The sequence below is a fragment of the Engystomops pustulosus genome, chromosome 3 (genome assembly GCF_040894005.1).
Source record: "Engystomops pustulosus chromosome 3, aEngPut4.maternal, whole genome shotgun sequence".
Classification (NCBI taxonomy): domain Eukaryota; kingdom Metazoa; phylum Chordata; class Amphibia; order Anura; family Leptodactylidae; genus Engystomops; species Engystomops pustulosus.
Window position 1 is genome coordinate 118,947,988 of NC_092413.1, and position 18,104 is coordinate 118,966,091.

General features: G+C 40.0%; 1 protein-coding gene across 4 annotated transcripts in view; it reads right to left on the reverse strand.

The window, feature by feature from the left end:
* KLHL32 (kelch like family member 32) overlaps positions 1 to 17,424 on the reverse strand; it is a 161,130-nt gene extending 143,706 nt beyond the window's left edge. The window contains exon 1 of one of the 4 annotated variants that reach the window (XR_011854200.1): positions 17,145 to 17,424. The gene's annotated coding sequence lies outside the window, so the exon portion shown is untranslated. The remainder of the gene's footprint in view (positions 1 to 17,144) is intronic. The other 3 variants (XM_072141920.1, XM_072141919.1, XM_072141921.1) reach the window with 3 other exon arrangements.
* Positions 17,425 to 18,104: the final 680 nt, after the last annotated feature.

The following is an 18,104-nucleotide window of genomic DNA, read 5'->3' on the forward strand; positions in this document are numbered from 1 at the left end:
ATACTGGAATTCTCCTTCAGCTCCATTAGTGCCAACTGTTCGTTAGGGGTTGGATTTTAATGCGATTTGGACGATTTCAATTTTTGATATCTGCCGTGACCAATTTCACGAACATATCAATGTGTTGGTATTGTGAGAATGTAGGTGTTGTTTTGGGCCGAGGTTTAAGGTTGGTGAATGGTCCTGTAAGTGAGGGCGGATCGTCATTTTCTAATAGTAAAACTTCTAGGGCCTCTAGTGCCTCTTCCTCTCTACTCTGTAGAGACTGTGTGTCTCTATTCTTGGAGGTATGACACTTATGCAGTGCAAGTTTGCGGGCAAAGAGATTCATATCCTTTACCCACGTAAAATAATCAAAATGTGGTATAGGAATAAAGAATAAGCCTCTTTTTAGGAGGCTTAATTGGGCCTCCGTAAGGTTATAAGACAGATTATATATTTGTGACTCAGATGAGTCTACATTTGGCTCTTCGGATTCCAGCGTTCCCGCTGTCCTTGAGCTTGCGTCCCTAAAAAAATGGGAGCTGGTATCGGAGTGGGAGGGGGAGCCGTCAAGATCATATTTTTCGAGGGAGTTTGTATGTTGGATAGGGTTTGCCCTTGAGATGGACCTGTATACCCAGGTTGCCCTATTGTAGAAGTAATATTTACCGATGGTGTAGACATCAGGGGAACAAACCCTGGTTGGAACGTATTTGTAGGAAAAGGCTGCAAATTGCTTTGTAAGGAAGGTGCATAGGAGGACGAAGGTGCCAAAGTGCCGCATGGTGTTAAGTGTGAAGGGTTACACCCGAATTGTCTCCCAGAATCAGTATTTGGATTATTGGATTGTTTTGCACGTTGCTGTGGTCCCTTATTTCTGAATTTACATTTGGCGTTACGTGAACTGTTTGATTTTGAAGAAGTGCTAGACCCAGAATATTCTGGTCAAGAAAGGAGTTAGAAAGTCATTGAAAATCTATTATTGAAGTCACCAGGACTTTTCCCAGTTGGTGAGTTTCTATTAACAGCCTGAAGCTCAAAAGTTATGGTCTCCAGTGAAAGATTTGGGAGTGTCATTTTTCTTTATATAGATCAGAATCTGCTCTTGAAGGGCCATGTCAGATAGAGAATGATAATGTCCATCTATATGATAGAGAGGGGAAAACTGCTGAAAGCAAGCCGTAATCTCTGTTGAGTCTCTCATCTCACCAGAAGACGTTTTGTAATTATGTAATTACACCACTTGTGTTTTGAGATAAAGCATTTTAGCGGCCACATCTATCTGCATATTTATAAGTGTGCTTCCGCATTCTGTCACAAAACCTTGTATAGGATTGGAAGAGTAGCGAGTAGAGTTTTTCTCTAGAGAGGGAGTACAGAGCATTTCTGTGCCTGATTTCTAGGTCCTCAATCTCATTTAGTAGACTGTAGTTGTGTGTCCCTTCTTTCTTTTCAACCATGCAACGTGTTGTATTAGTGTACCCTTTAAGGGATATCCGTAGCAATGGCAAGGGAGTTGGGTCATCACAATGTTCATTTGTAAAAAAAAGTGTATACTCCTTTGAATTTATTTTCCGGATTGATGTTATGGTGCCAGGTTCACTATTATTTATGAAATAGGGGAGGAAAATGACCTCAATTAAAGTGTGTATCTTGCAAAAATGTTCACACGTTCCTTGTGCATACTACATAGCATTTTAGCATGCTTCTCAGGGATGTTGAAGGAAGGGGAAGGAGACTGTGGGAGGTAAGGAAATGGGGAATGGGTATAGAAGAGAAAAGAGACAAAAAGAGAAGAATAAAGTACTAGAAGAGTACCTACTCACCAACAGCTATGTCAGAGGGACAACAGACAAGTGTTAGTATACTGGTAGTAACCAGTGAATCCCTAAAAGGAACAGCTTATTTATATCATATACATATATCATATACCACCACAGAAACCAAATACTGCTTTCAGAGGGATTTTACAGGGATTATTAGCATGATGTCCCTATAGGATATCCATGACTCTCATTGTTTGACTTCGAACAAGTGTATCATAGATATAGATCTTACCTTGAATTCCTTTTAAAAGATAGCAACATGAAATTAAAGAAATCATCATGAAAACTGACAGTAAGGATTATTGGATTATTCTATTTGCCATGCTTAAATTACAATAGCTAATTTTGGAAATTAAATTCCCTGACTGGTAACATCTGCCATGTAATCACCGTACACAGAAATTCCATCCTTCACGCGGCATGCTGGCACCTGATGCACTTGTTCAAAGTCAAACAATGAGAGTCATGGATATCCCATAGGGACATCATGCAAATAATTCCTGCAAAAAAAGAGTACAAAGAAAATGATGCCCTTTACACAAATGCTTAACCTGCAGAGAACAAGGCATGGTTTAGTGGTGATACAAAACATCCACCTACAGGCAGCTTGAATCCACTTTGATCCCTTGGGTCAACACGGATTATCTTGGTCAGCATGAGATGTTCTTTGAATCATGCTACAATGTTGCCAGAAATACATTCTCATTCTAGATTTATCCTTCATAATTCTTCTGATTTATAAATTATAAACATTATACAAATTTAATATACATATAAATAATGCATGCTATTCGCACACATATTTAAGGCTAAGCATCCTATGATAGTTTTTGTGGTTTTACATAGCACTGTGGTTTACACCACATTACAGTTCTCATCCTGCAGTTCAGTTACATTGTTATGTAAAAATAGAACTGTACTATTCCTTAATATATTAGCCAGCAGAAAAATCTTGCTCACGTATTTAAAAATATAAGCACTTTACCCAAAATACACATTAAATAAGAAAACGAACAGTAATTCCAAGGACATACTGTTGGTCAGATAAATGAAGGCTCTGGTAGAAGAGTACTAAAAATTGTAAAACATTTCAATCCACTGATATTTGTTATATCGCCAATGCCTAATGTAATTACCGAGGATTTATTTTCCAGAACACCTATACTCTTGGGTAGCTTTCTCCATGGCCACTAATTATGTCTTAGGAGAAACCTCATCTGCACATTACTTGGATCAGTATTAGCTGTAGTAAATTATAATCTCTGGAACACCTCACAAATAAGCATCTACTCACTCACTAGAAATTTCTAAAAACAATATTAAATCTTAGCTTAATAACATAACTTCAAAGTCATTATGCAAAGTGCTTGGTACAGAAAATAATCATGTTGGCAATTTACAGTGAAGGTGCTTGGTTTCTAATATATAGCTTAACCGTATTCTCATATTCACAAATGTGACTCCTAGATATCCATCTGTTATATGGTATAGAAAGACGTTTTCCAAAATTGTAGTTAATTGCAGTTCCATATTTTATGTGATATTCTGGGGGGAATTTATCAAGAACTGGGCAATCGCGCGCTAGTGCTTGTTATTATCTCCATCCCGAAGGTTGCCCCATTCCAAGAGACTCTGGTGTAAAATTGGCAGAGAGGTGGCATGTGGCGCATTTTCTGGCTGTGCCACAGGAAATGCGACTTGATCAAGACTTGTACACCAGCTCTTATAAGCCAAGAAGGAGGGTGTGTCTGTGTGCCATAACATAAAAAAGCTCTATCAATTCTTATTAATAACCTTTAGTAACCATTATCCCATTCAACTAGCTGGGCAAACAGTGGGGCAAGTAGATTACTTTAAATACATTCACTTCAATATAAAGATTCATCAATATTTAAAACGTGTCAGTGCTCAATAAAATAGCCTAGAAATCACATCCCCGTTTTAAACCATTTATGAAAAGTTATTTACTTTTTCTTGTGGCTCGTTCACACACTGTTTATTTTCTGCACTGCTGGAAGAGTCTTTGCGGAGAAGCTGGAATTGACTCTGATTGGAGAGGTTTTTAATATGAGAGGTTAATAGTTAAAACAGGGAAATATAAAAAAGGATTTAAATAGACTGTTTTTTATATGTAATAAATAAATACACATATTATAGAGATTGTGATAGCTGTGGCGCCATTGTCCTTAGTATTTCACAAAAAAGGCCTATATGGCCTCACAAAAGACCCATTGGTCAAGGGATAGGGAGATAGTGTATTTTCCCCATTAAAAACGTAAATCTTTATTTCAATTAGTTAAAATTGTGTTTTTTGAGACTAACAGTAAATTTAAAAATCTACAGTCAGAAGGGGTTGATATTTCTCAGTGTCGTTGTAAACTGGATGGCGGCGATAGTCTTCTGTATTTTTTATATTTTATATTTGTAGAGGTGGCTACTCAAAGCTTGTAGCTCCTATACTTTCATCTACCCAAAGTGTGATAAGGATTTTTTTCCCGTCCTAATTTAGTTTCATGGGACCTATGGATGGGTCACCTTGGATCGGTGTAGCTCCAGAGAAGTGGAGTGGACTGTATAATGCTCATACATTTATTATTATACTGTGCTTGCAACCACTAGGTGTCCCACTCAGGCTCTCACTCTAGTTGTCCATATTGCATCAAAATTACATTGTTGCAACAATGTTACTAAACGCTGATGTCCTTCCTTGGTACTCTGTTTGATTCAGTCCCTCTATCGTACCACTATTTCTCTTTAGGAGATCTTTTCACCATTGATATCCACTCATCCATACAGCCACTGTACATCCATTTATAATCTACTATATACACATACACTCTTTAATACTGCCGCTAATCTTCTAACTCCAATTCAAACCCTCTGTGCTGCTGAATAAAACCTAACTAAACACTACAGCCCCCCCCGACATGTTTCGCCACATCCGTGGCGTCCTCAGGGGTGCCGGGGCTAAGTGTGCGATCTCTCAGTCCATCACTGCTATTTAAGACCTCTGTTTGTGACGTGGTGAGTGACGTTTTCCGCTAGAGAGTGCATATCTGATTGGGTCCTAGTATTCATGGCCAATTGGTTTACGTCCCTCTCAATCAAAGACCGCGCATGCGGGAATACTTGCATCTGGGAGGATACCGAAGCGGCGAGGAATCGTCTCGCATACGCTCATATTCGCGCATGCGCCCTAACTCGGAGTATTCGCATCATGCACGCATGCGCATGGACTTAGAACGATTAGAACTCTTATCAACAGAGGGATCAACAATGATGAAAAACAAGACAAAAAAATTGTAAGGTGCATTGGCACCTATGATGCGTATGCTGAGGACATAAAGACGATTCTTAATAAATTCTGGCCGTTACTCCAGACAGATGGTGAGTTAGCTGGAGTTATAGGAAATAAACCATCCATCACTTTTAGACGTGGTAGAAACATACGAGAGAGATTGGTACATAGCCACTTTCAAGTAAAACCCCCAGAAAAAAAGACCTGGCTATCCACCCCAGTCTTGGGTTCATACCCATGTGGGGATTGCAGTTTCTGTAGATACATGGTACGAACGAAAAAGTTTGAAGCAAATGGAAGAACGTTCTCCATTCAAAAATTCTACAACTGTCGGAGTACCTGTGTTATCTACATTGCCCAATGTTCGTGCCCCAAAATATATGTCGGGAAAACGACTCAAGATCTTAGGAGACGGATATCCTCCCATCTGAGTACAATACGTACTGATAAGGAAACTTCGTTGGCAAAACATGTCAAAGTGTGCCACGAAGGTCAGATGGAGCACCTAAGAATTTGGGCTATAGACCAAATAAAACCAGGACCCCGTAAGGGGAACACAGATAAAAAACTATTACAACTTGAAGCGCGTTGGATAGAGAGACTTGAGTGCCTTAGCCCAAAGGGACTAAATGAAGGCTTTACTTATGCCGCCTTCCTGTAGTATCTTTTACCTTGAATAATTGAATAGAGGTTCTAGAATGATTGTCAAAATAAAACACACACTTACTATATTATACTAAATAATTGCAACAACGACAGTTTGACACTATCTTGTATCTATTGCAGTCCAACTATAGTATTTATAGAGACTGTTGAGTGACATATTAAAGCATATAATGAGAACATAAACTAGAGTTTGATACCTGGAGTGGGGCAGGAATGGTGGGAATGCCACCTGCACATTCGAATCGATGGGAATCGTTCTAAGTCCATGCGCATGCGTCCATGATGCGAATACTCCGAGTTAGGGCGCATGCGCGAATATGAGCGTATGCGAGACGATTCCTCGCCGCTTCGGTATCCTCCCAGATGCAAGTATTCCCGCATGCGCGGTCTTTGATTGAGAGGGACGTAAACCAATTGGCCATGAATACTAGGACCCAATCAGATATGCACTCTCTAGCGGAAAACGTCACTCACCACGTCACAAACAGAGGTCTTAAATAGCAGTGATGGACTGAGAGATCGCACACTTAGCCCCGGCACCCCTGAGGACGCCACGGATGTGGCGAAACATGTCGGGGGGGCTGTAGTGTTTAGTTAGGTTTTATTCAGCAGCACAGAGGGTTTGAATTGGAGTTAGAAGATTAGCGGCAGTATTAAAGAGTGTATGTGTATATAGTAGATTATAAATGGATGTAGAGTGGCTGTATGGATGAGTGGATATCAATGGTGAAAAGATCTCCTAAAGAGAAATAGTGGTACGATAGAGGGACTGAATCAAACAGAGTACCAAGGAAGGACATCAGCGTTTAGTAACATTGTTGCAACAATGTAATTTTGATGCAATATGGACAACTAGAGTGAGAGCCTGAGTGGGACACCTAGTGGTTGCAAGCACAGTATAATAATAAATGTATGAGCATTATACAGTCCACTCCACTTCTCTGGAGCTACACCGATCCAAGGTGACCCATCCATAGGTCCCATGAAACTAAATTAGGACGGGAAAAAAATCCTTATCACACTTTGGGTAGATGAAAGTATAGGAGCTACAAGCTTTGAGTAGCCACCTCTACAAATATAAAATATAAAAAATACAGAAGACTATCGCCGCCATCCAGTTTACAACGACACTGAGAAATATCAACCCCTTCTGACTGTAGATTTTTAAATTTACTGTTAGTGTCAAAAAACACAATTTTAACTAATTGAAATAAAGATTTACGTTTTTAATGGGGAAAATACACTATCTCCCTATCCCTTGACCAATGGGTCTTTTGTGAGGCCATATAGGCCTTTTTTGTGAAATAAGTTCATTTGATGAGGACCCAGTCAAAAACTCATCCACAACTTACTTGTTATGCTATTGTCCTTAGTAGACACAGTGTCTCTGAGGATGCATCATTAAACATTGTTCTGTCTTTACTAGTGTGTACAGTATCAAAGAAATAAAAATTGCTGGTCCCTAGCCCACTCACTGGGTGGTCCCTAACCCACTCACTGGGTGGTCCCTAACCCACTCACTGGGTGACCGCTGATGTAACACTTAGGTATTGATGTTGCATTGAGTAGGGGGTCCACTGTCTTTCGTACAACAACCCCCTCTTATTCTATTGTTCTGGGCATACATTACACCAAGTACAGATACAGATCATTGATGGGATAGTTATGGTTGTCCTAGCATTAGCTTAATAGTGATGCTGTGCATATAAACCGCCTCAAGGCAGGACTGATACCATATAAAGCACCAAGTGTATCGGCTGTAGCTAGCACTCTAGACAAACGGCGTTCTCCGGCTCCCAAACACTGTAGTCTGGATGCCGTCTCGTCCGGCAATGTGAGGCAGAGAGAACGTAGCCTAGTAACGTAATGAGTTAGTGGAGGGATCCACTCAGTCTCCCGCACCGCAATTACACAGGGCTTGAGCTGGCAACAAAGTGACTCGGATAAGTGAGGACCTGTCATTGAACTGCGCCTATCCTACAGTGGAACCCTAGAGATCCTGACTCGGCTTCTTTCTGATAATTTGATGGATATTAGTTTAGATAAATATGAAATTATGTGTTGAAAAGCACAAATATGTTCTTCTAATGTGCAGAAGAAAGGCAAGTACATTTAAAGACATAAAAAGAGCATCACCATGCAATAGTATATGTTTATATGACCATATGGATTGCAGTTTGCAACAAAATTGCAATTTACAATAGGGTACATACTCACTCGAGCATGACCAACACTGTATGGGTTACTGTTACAAGATACAATCCCAAGGTGTGTTGATTCACAGCACTTTTTAACCCATTTTCACTGAATAAAATGTAACTTTTATTAATATTGGCTGGCTTTAAGATCAACCCTAGCCCTATTGTGTATAAATGTATGTCAAGAGGGATCAAAGCTCCTTCTCTCAGACTTCCTCTATATACAGTATCTCCAGTAGGTACTGAAATTCACTCAAACTAGGCTAAGTTAGTTTTTCAATGTTAGCACTGTAATTGTGATCGCTGCTCTAAAAAACAACTATAGCCCCACTGACATGTTTCGCCACTCTATATGGACACCACATACATTGGCGAAACATGTCATGAATTTTTCTTTTACATACTACATTTCAGGTTTGTGCCCATTTAACCCCTTTAAAGGTTTCTTAAAGTAACAATGCTGATAGCAACTCCGCCATCTGACACTGCAAATTTGTCTGCCACTGGGCATCTTTGTCCTATTCATCTTAGCACCAGAACCCCTTTAATAGATTGTTGGGTGTAGGCCATCAATTTGCTGCATAATATGCAAGGGGTTAATCATTTCTTCAATCAATGATATCTCAGCAGAAAATAATATACAACAAAAAAATCCTAATATTTCTAAAGTTAACTCACTTCAAGGCCAGTGATGATGCTGCAGTAAAATGTACATGAACAAGTGTAACTCCAAAAAAGTCTTTTTACCTATTGGATTTGAAATATTTGTGGTTGTCATGGGGTCAAGGATTAACCCCTTAAGGACGCACGTTTTTTTCTCTCATTTCTCACTCTCCACCTTCAAAAATCCATAACTTTTTCATGTTTCCGTGTACAGAGCTGTGTAAGGGCTTATTTTCTGCGTAGCAAATTTTACTGTGGCTTTATTTATCATTCCATGCCGTGTACTGGGAAGCTGGAAGCAAATTCCAATTGTGGAAAAATTGGAAAAAAAACGTGTTTGCATCACATTCTTGTGGGCTCAATTTTTACGACTTTGTGCGCTCTAAATAAAACCTCTACTTTATTCTATGGTTCGGTACGATCGCGATGATACCAAATTTATATAGGTTTTATTGTGTTTTAATATATTTTCAAAAATTAAACAAATGTTCACAAAAAAGAAAAAAAAGATTTTGCCATCTTCTGACGCTAAAAACTTTTTCATACTTTGGTGTACGGAGCTGTGTTAGGTGTCATTTTTAGGTGCTTTTTAATTCCATTTTTATGTACAGGCGGTCCCCTACTTAAGGACACCCGACAGACAACCCATAGTTACAGACAGACCCCCTCTGACCTCTGGTGAAGCTCTCTGAATGCTTTACTATAGTCCCAGACTGCAATGATCAGCTGTAAGGTGTCTGTAATGAAGTGTTATTGATAATCCTTGGTCCCATTACAGCTAAAAATGTTTAAACTCCAATTGTCACTGGGGCAAAAAATTTTTTGGTCGGGATCCACAATTATAAAATATACAGTTTCGACTTACATACAAATTCAACTTAAGAACAAACCTCCGGACCCTATCTTGTATGTAACCCGGGGACTGCCTGTATATAAAATGGTTTAAAAGTCGTGTTTCGGACATTTGAGCTCTATTTTCCATTATGTGGTTCACCGCAGGCAATAACAGTTTTTATTTTTTGATAAATTGGGCATTTTGAGACGTGGCGATACCTATTGTGTCTGTGACTTTTACAGCTTATTACGTTTTATATCAGTTCTAGGGAAAGGTGGGTGATTTGAATTTTTAGGTTTTTAGATTTTTTTTAATTATTTTTAAAACTTTTTTTAAACTATTTTAAACTATTTTTTAGATGCCCTAGAGTACATTAACCCTAGATGGTCTGATCGTTCCTACCATATATCGCAATACTACTGTATTGCAGTATATCACATTTTTGCACTCACCGGCCACTTTATTAGGTACACCATGCTAGTAACGGGTTGGACCCCCTTTTGCCTTCAGAACTGCCTCAATTCTTCGTGGCATAGATTCAACAAGGTGCTGGAAGCATTCCTCAGAGATTTTGGTCCATATTGACATGATGGCATCACACATTTGCCGCAGATTTGTCGGCTGCACATCCATGATGCGAATCTCCCGTTCCACCACATCCCAAAGATGCTCTATTGGATTGAGATCTGGTGACTGTGGAGGCCATTTGAGTACAATTAACTCATTGTCATGTTCAAGAAACCAGTCTGAGATGATTCCAGCTTTATGACATGGCGCATTATCCTGCTGAAAGTAGCCATCAGATGTTGGGTACATTGTGGTTATAAAGGGATGGACATGTTCAGCAACAATACTCAGGTAGGCTGTGGCATTGTAACGATGCTCAATTGATACCAAGGGGCCCAAAGAGTGCCAAGAAAATATTCCCCACACCATGACACCACCACCACCAGCCTGAACCGTTGATACAAGGCAGGATGGATCCATGCTTTCCTGTTGTTGACGCCAACTTCTGACCCTACCATCCAAATGTCACAGCAGAAATCGAGACTCATAAGACCAGGCAACGTTTTTCCAATCTTCTACTGTCCAATTTCGATGAGCTTGAGCAAATTGTAGCCTCAGTTTCCTGTTCTTAGCTGAAAGGAGTGGCACCCGGTGTGGTCTTCTGCTGCTGTAGCCCATCTGCCTCAAAGTTCAGAGATGCTCTTCTGCCTACCTTGGTTGTAACGGGTGGCGATTTGAGTCTCTGTTGCCTTTCTATCAGCTCGAACCAGTCTGCCCATTCTCCTCTGACCTCTGGCATCAACAAGGCATTTCCGTCCACAGAACTGCCGCTCACTGGATGTTTTTTTTTTTTCGGACCATTCTCTGTAAACCCTAGAGATGGTTGTGCGTGAAAATCCCAGTAGATCAGCAGTTTCTGAAATACTCAGACCAGCCCTTCTGGCACCAACAACCATGCCACGTTCAAAGGCACTCAAATCACCTTTCTTCCCCATACTGATGCTCGGTTTGAACTGCAGGAGATTGTCTTGACCATGTCTACATGCCTAAAAGCCCTGAGTTGCCACCATGTGATTGGCTGATTAGAAGTTAAGTGTTAACGAGCAGTTGGACAGGTGTACCTAACAAAGTGGCCGGTGAGTGTACATTACAATGAGCCTTGAGCTGGCTCATTGTAACGAAACTGCAGAAACCAGACAGCCTCGGGTCTGCCAAGAACTTCTTCATACTTAAGTTTACATAGATGTGTAAGGTGTCATTTTCTTAGGGATAAGAAGATGTTTTTACTTTTTATTAAATTTTTTTTGTGCTGCAAAATGACTCAAAGGGGCGAGTTGACATTTGGATTTTATTGCTATTAAGGCTCTATGGGATAATTATTTTCTTAATATATTCTTAGATACTTATATTTTTCATGTACCGGTTATTTTCTCATGGCATTTGTTTTTTAAGCTTGTTTAATATTTTTTACTTTGATAAAATTTGGATATAGGTCTATAGCCTGCCTCATTTGTGTCTTGAATATGAGTGCATTTGTTTTTAGTTTAGATGAACTATAACCGTTCTCCCTTCTAAAAATTAAACTGGCTTGGGGGTTGAGGTTCTCTCAAATTTCAGGAACATGAAGATAATACATTTTATATAAACTACCTACATCATTATTATTTGCAAGCTTTAAATCAAAATAGTGGCACAGTGTCATTAGTTAAGGACCCAGATTTATTAACATACCTGTGCCAGTTTTCTGTATGACTTTGCACTATGACAGTGCAAACTGCTTTCACATGTATCTAAGAAGTGTTTGAGACATATTTGTAGGGCACATGACAAATTTGTGGTGCAGCTGCACTATACTGCACTGAAATGGGAGTGTTCCTGTGCTCAGTCGGACCGTGCGCCATATTTATCATGCAAAGTCTGACAGAATTGTGTTGCACGCCCCATGTTAAATCTGGCATCCTCTGCACACTAGTAAATGTGTGCCAATGTCTCTGATTGGTCTTTTCTGGGTCAATATAATCTGCAACCACATTCAAGGGAATTCATGGTAAATCATCAGTATGACAGATTAGACTTTAAATTGGGGTTCTGTGGTGTGGTTAGGAAAGGAAAGAGCAGCCGTAAAATCTTAGCAAGAACCACTGGACTAAGGTAACACAATAGATTGGACTATGGGGTCTCACACAGCTTACACTTGAGGATAAAGCACAGATCTTAAATTATGAGCTGCTGTCTGTGCTTCAGTACACTGCACAGGCTGTCAGTTAGGGTTCATTCACACACAGTATGGCCGCCGTGCGGGCATACCGCTGTGTGCTCCCTCCGTAGAAAACATCGGCACATGGCCACGCACTCGCAGAAAGATAGAGCATGGTCTTTTTCCAATGTGCGGTGCGGATCGGTGCCACACATGCGTGGCACCATACCGCCGCCGTCCCGCCATTGCTGTCTATGAGGACGTATATGCAGCCGCAAATTTGCGGCCGCATGTTAGTCCCCATGAACGGCCATGTGAATTAGTCCTTAGGCCATTACCAGGCTGTGTTCAAGTTTGTCTGGGGCTCAAAGATGGACATGAAAACTTGCACGACACCTTCCTCATGCTGTGGATTTCCACTGTGTGTGAATGTTTGGAGGACTGCAGGAAGCACTGCAAGAAAGGCCATGTCATGTTTTTTCCTTTTGCCCACCCTGACAAGGTCTTAGATGGCACAAGAGGGACAGCTCCTTCTCTAACAATTGGGAACCCTCCTCCCCAGTTTTATGCCGGGTTTCCTGTTTTGTGAGGAAACAACAACTTGAGGGACTTAAACCGGACTTGTGAAAACCAAATACTATTCACAAGCTAATCAGATCAAAGGATGTGGCTGTTCCAGGGCTCACTACTAGCACGATGGACACTGTTTGCTACCTTCACACATGCGGCACCACACCGCTCCGTAGCCCGTAGAAAGATAGGACATGTCCTATCTTTCTATGTGATACGGCGCCGAGCGCTGTATCTTCCTATGGAGAGGGCCGGGAGCTGCGCTCATCCTCTGCTCCTCTCCGCAGCACCAATGTATGTGAAATGCTGTAAATGTAAATGCGTTTAAGAAACTTGTCTTTGTGGGAATACCCCTTTAAGCTTAGAAATATAAGGACTTGCTGGCTGTATTGCTATACATTATCAAGGGGTGGTGACACGGGTGAAGAATTCAAGGGATAAAATCACTAACAGTTGCGTTGTAAATGCACAACAAGCAGGTACCCCACTTGTAGTTTAGAGAATTATGAGAAAGCTAGAGAAGTCATCGACATGGTGGTCTTTAAATAAAAAATCTTGCTTTTTGTTCATAAATACTGGGATTGTTAAATGTACCATAGATTGTTGTATAGGGAAACAGACTTTCTTGATGGAATTCAGATGTTTTTACGCTGGTGTATATGAGGACATGACTACAGTATATTAATAAATTGCTTAATAAATGTGATTCTTGATATCCCCTGAAAATAAGAGCAAGTGCTCACCCCAAGCCCCCCAAAAATTACTCCTTACCCAGCTCTGCATCAGGGTATGAAAAATGTATTAGCCTTAGGGTAGGGAAAATTACATTTTCCCTACTTAGTTTCACTTTTTAAAAATCTATTAAAACCTAATAAAAGCTATATAAATTTGGCATCCTCGTGATAGTACCGACCCAAAGAATAAAGAGGAGGTATCATTTGAAGTGGTAAACCAGTGTCCAAGAAAAAATGGTGCAAAAATGTTTCCAGTTTCCTAGTAAGTGGCATCAAATATTAGATTCTGTCATTAGGAAGTACAATGCGTTACACAGAAAACAAGCCCTCACAAAGCTCATTACACTGAAGAATACAAAAGTTTATTTATTTTTTTAAGACAGGGAATGAAAAATGGAAATGAAAACGGCCTGGTCCTAAAGGGATTAAACTACATCATGTCGATAGTATTTGTTGCCACAATGCTATTACTTTATTGCTGCCAGATTAGTCTCCCCCAATTTCACTGCAACTAACCAGCAACATTTATGCCCCATATTTTCCTAAGGTAGGTAGTTCAGTCCAGGTTTGACTTTCTCATAACATTTGAAAAACTTTAAGTAAACAATTAAAGAAAATCTTCCATAAAATGAAGCATGGAGAAACCCGGGACACTTACTCATAGGTCCAGGTACTGTGGTAACTTTCTAATTTGTTATTGGTTGCTTCCTTCCTTCTAAAATTAGCTTTAAAAATTATGCTAATGTACCAGAAGGACTCTGGGGTGATACCAGAGCTCCTCAAGTGCTGCTGCTTTGCAGGCTGTTACACTGCGTGCTGAAACTTCCTTTGCTGCCCTGAGCTTACAACAGGCAGAGGGAGTAAGAAAGTGCTGTGGGCCAGTGTACCAACCTGTGAAATTACAGCACAGAGGGTCTCTGGTAAATCCCTCTCTGGTTCATTAGCATAAATGTAAAAGTTAATTTTAGAAGGAAGGAGGCCATGGATAACAAATATAAGATTACAAGTGTCACAGTGTCTGGGTCTATGAGTAAGTGTCCCTGGTTTATCATTCTTGATTTTGATGGTAGATTTCCTTAACCCTTTCAGGACCTGGCCCTTTTTTGTTTTTTCATTTTCATTTTTCACTCCACATGTTCAAAAATCCATACATTTTTTATTTTTCCATGTCCAGAGCTGTGTGACGGCTTGTTTTCTGCGTAACAAATTACACTTCATAGAGATGGTATTTATTATTCCATGCCGTGTACTGGGAAGCGGGAAAAAAATTCCAAATGCAGTGAAATTGGTAAAAAAAACGCATTTGTGCCGTTTTCTTGTGGGCTTGGATCTTACGGATTTCACTGTGAACCCCAAATGACATGTCTACTTTATTCTTTGGGTTGGTACAGTCACGGGGATACCAAATTTATATAGGTTTTATAATGTTATCATACATTTAAAAAAATTAAAACCTCCCGTACAAAATTTTTTTTGGGTATTTTGCCATCTTCTGGCGCTAATAACTTTTTTATACTTTGGTGTACAGAGCTGTGGGTGGTGTTGTTTTTTGCGGATTTTGATGACGTTTACAATGTTATTGATTTTAGGACTGTACGACCTTGTGATCACTTTTTATAGAATTTTTAATTTTTTTAAAAATGACAAAAAAGGGTCATTTTCCGCGATTTTCCGTTACGGGATTAAACGCAGTGAAAAAACGTTATCATTTTTTGATAGATCGGGCATTTTCAGACGCGGTGATACCTAATGTGTTTATGATTTTTACTGTTTATTTATTTTTATATCAGTTCTAGGGAAAGGGGGGTGATTTGAGTTTTTAGGGTTTTTTATTATAATTTTTTTTTTAAACTTTTTTTTATTTTTACTATTTTTCAGACTCCCTAGGGTACTTTAACCCTAGGTTGTCTGATCGATCCTACCATATACTGCCATACTACTGTATGGCAGTATATGGGGATTTTACTCCTCATACATTACAATGTGCTGATAGCACATTGTAATGCATGGGTTAACCCGAAGTAGACTCGGGTCTTCGTGAGACCCGAGGCTACCATGGCGACGGATCGCCGCTCCCCGATGACGTCACGGGGAGCGGCGATCCTCGAAAAGATGGTGGCGCCCACGCGCCACCATCTTTTTGAAGCCTCCGGCAGCTTTGCATTGAAAAGAATGTGAGACAGAAAACTAGCGCTGGGGCTTTAATAAATCTGGGCCCATGAGTATCTTTGGATGCACTATTTTTCCTGCTATGTCTGTTATTAAAGTTTTATTAATGTTTGCTATAGTTTTGATCAATGTTTTTATGTATATATGGTGGGATCGGTGACAATATGCTATTTAGTGAGGACATTTGCTGCATTTCCTTCCCAATTCTTTTGTATAGGTGTTTATATATAATTTGTACCAAATAGTGACAAAAAACACTGCTTACAGTACCATAAAAGGCTCCTGAACATGTAAGGCCCAGTAAATGGTCACAGTCAAGTAACTGAAGCACCTGATCTGCCATTCTACACTGTAACCTGCTGCAGATGTACATAGTGATGTCATAATATCAATCTTCACAACATGACCTCCAAGCAGTCCATTTATTCTATTCTAAGATGTGGTTGTGTATACAACCAAATAATGTCATTTATAGGAGATTCTTACAACAAAGAACCTTTAGCTACGTATATCACCTAATTCTTATTTTGCAAAAACAATAAATAGGAGCTCTTCTTCATTTCTACGAATTCCCAGCTAACATTAGATTTTTTTTCTGCATGCATTTTCAGCTATGAAATGTAATCCTATGATGTATACGGCAGTGCTGATAACAAGTTGAAAAGCTCCACAAGGCTCCAGACAGAAGTGTGATTATCTTTCAACGTCTTAGCATGGGCACAGCATTTGTCCCTGCTAATGCTGCTATCAGATGGATGCGGTCTCATACAAGCTATGGGAAGCTATAAAAAGCTTTCCATCTAGAACGTACAAAGCACATGATCACATTTCCCTTCCATAGTCCAGACTAGAGTCTTACATTCATTTTACAGACCAGATCTCTCATTCACATCAATTACCAACAATGTTGTATGAGGGCATTGCCCGCTCCTTCACCTTATTAACTGTACAATAAAGATTGATTTCCCATGTTTTAGTTTCAGTCTTCTGAAGTATTTCTTCCTTAAAAAGGCCAACATTTTGCAGATGACTTTGTGTCCCACTATATTTCCCTCAGTGTGGCTCCATGTTCTGTAAGCTCAGCTGATGATGTCATATACCTGGCTTTTTCTGGTCTGCACTGAATTCACCACCCACAGTACAACTGGAACCATAATACACATATATGCCCAGATCAGAGCAGTAAATGGCTCATTCCTGGCACTGCAGCAGTGCAGACCTACAGCAGAATACTAAATGCACAACAACAAAACCAGGCAAGACACAAGTCAGCCAGTGAACTGCTTCACCCCTGGAAACTGCAGGAAGAAGCTGCCACTTCCACAAGTACCTGGTAACAGGATGCATAAGACTGGCACACAGCAGCATCCCTTCCTGATCGCTGCATCCAGGAGGAACAACAACATGGTAATAATACACAAGGACTAATGCTAAGAACCACAATGATCAGCAAGGTCAAGGATGAGGAGGAAGGGGCACCTGGCAGGAGCAGCACTCACCTGCTGTCAGCATGAGATGGAGCAGCAGGGCGGCTGAGGTGCCCGTCCTGGCAGATGGCAGAGGCTGGTGAGGAGCTGCCACAGTGACATGTATGCGGTGCTCAGAGATGTGTACAGTGGATGCATGCACTGATTGTATTGTCTGGGAGGCAGCGGCTCCTCCTCCTTGCTGGAGATGCTGCTGGTGCTGGAGCTGTCCCCTGGTATGTCACATGAGCCTCAGCAGCAGGAAACTCACCATGTCACTGTACTACACCTGCACGAGGCTGCTCAGCTGGAAGTAGGTGCCCTGTGTTACATCAGTGTGGTGCCACAACATTACAGTGTATGAATCCTACATGATCGGTACTATATAATTACACTGATATGTACTGTATGATGCTGGAACACTACAGTGTATGAATACTACATGATCTGTATTATATAATAACACTAATATGTACTGTATGATGATGGGTCACTACAGTGTATGAATCCTACATTATCAGTACTATATAGTAATACTAATATGTACTGTATGATGCTGGAACACTACAGTGTATGAATCCTACATGATCTGTATTATATAATAACACTTATATTTACTGTATGATGTCGGAACACTACAGTGTATGAATCCTACATTATCAGTACTATATAGTAATACTAATATATACTGTATGATGCTGGCACACTACAGTGTATGAATCCTACATTATCAGTACTATATAGTAATACTAATATGTACTGTATGATGCTGGAACACTACAGTGTATGAATCCTACATGATCTGTATTATATAATAACACTTATATTTACTGTATGATGTCGGAACACTACAGTGTATGAATCCTACATTATCAGTACTATATAGTAATACTAATATATACTGTATGATGCCGGAACACTACAGTGTATGAATCCTACATTATCAGTATTATATAATAACACTAATATGTACTGTATGATGCTGGAACACTA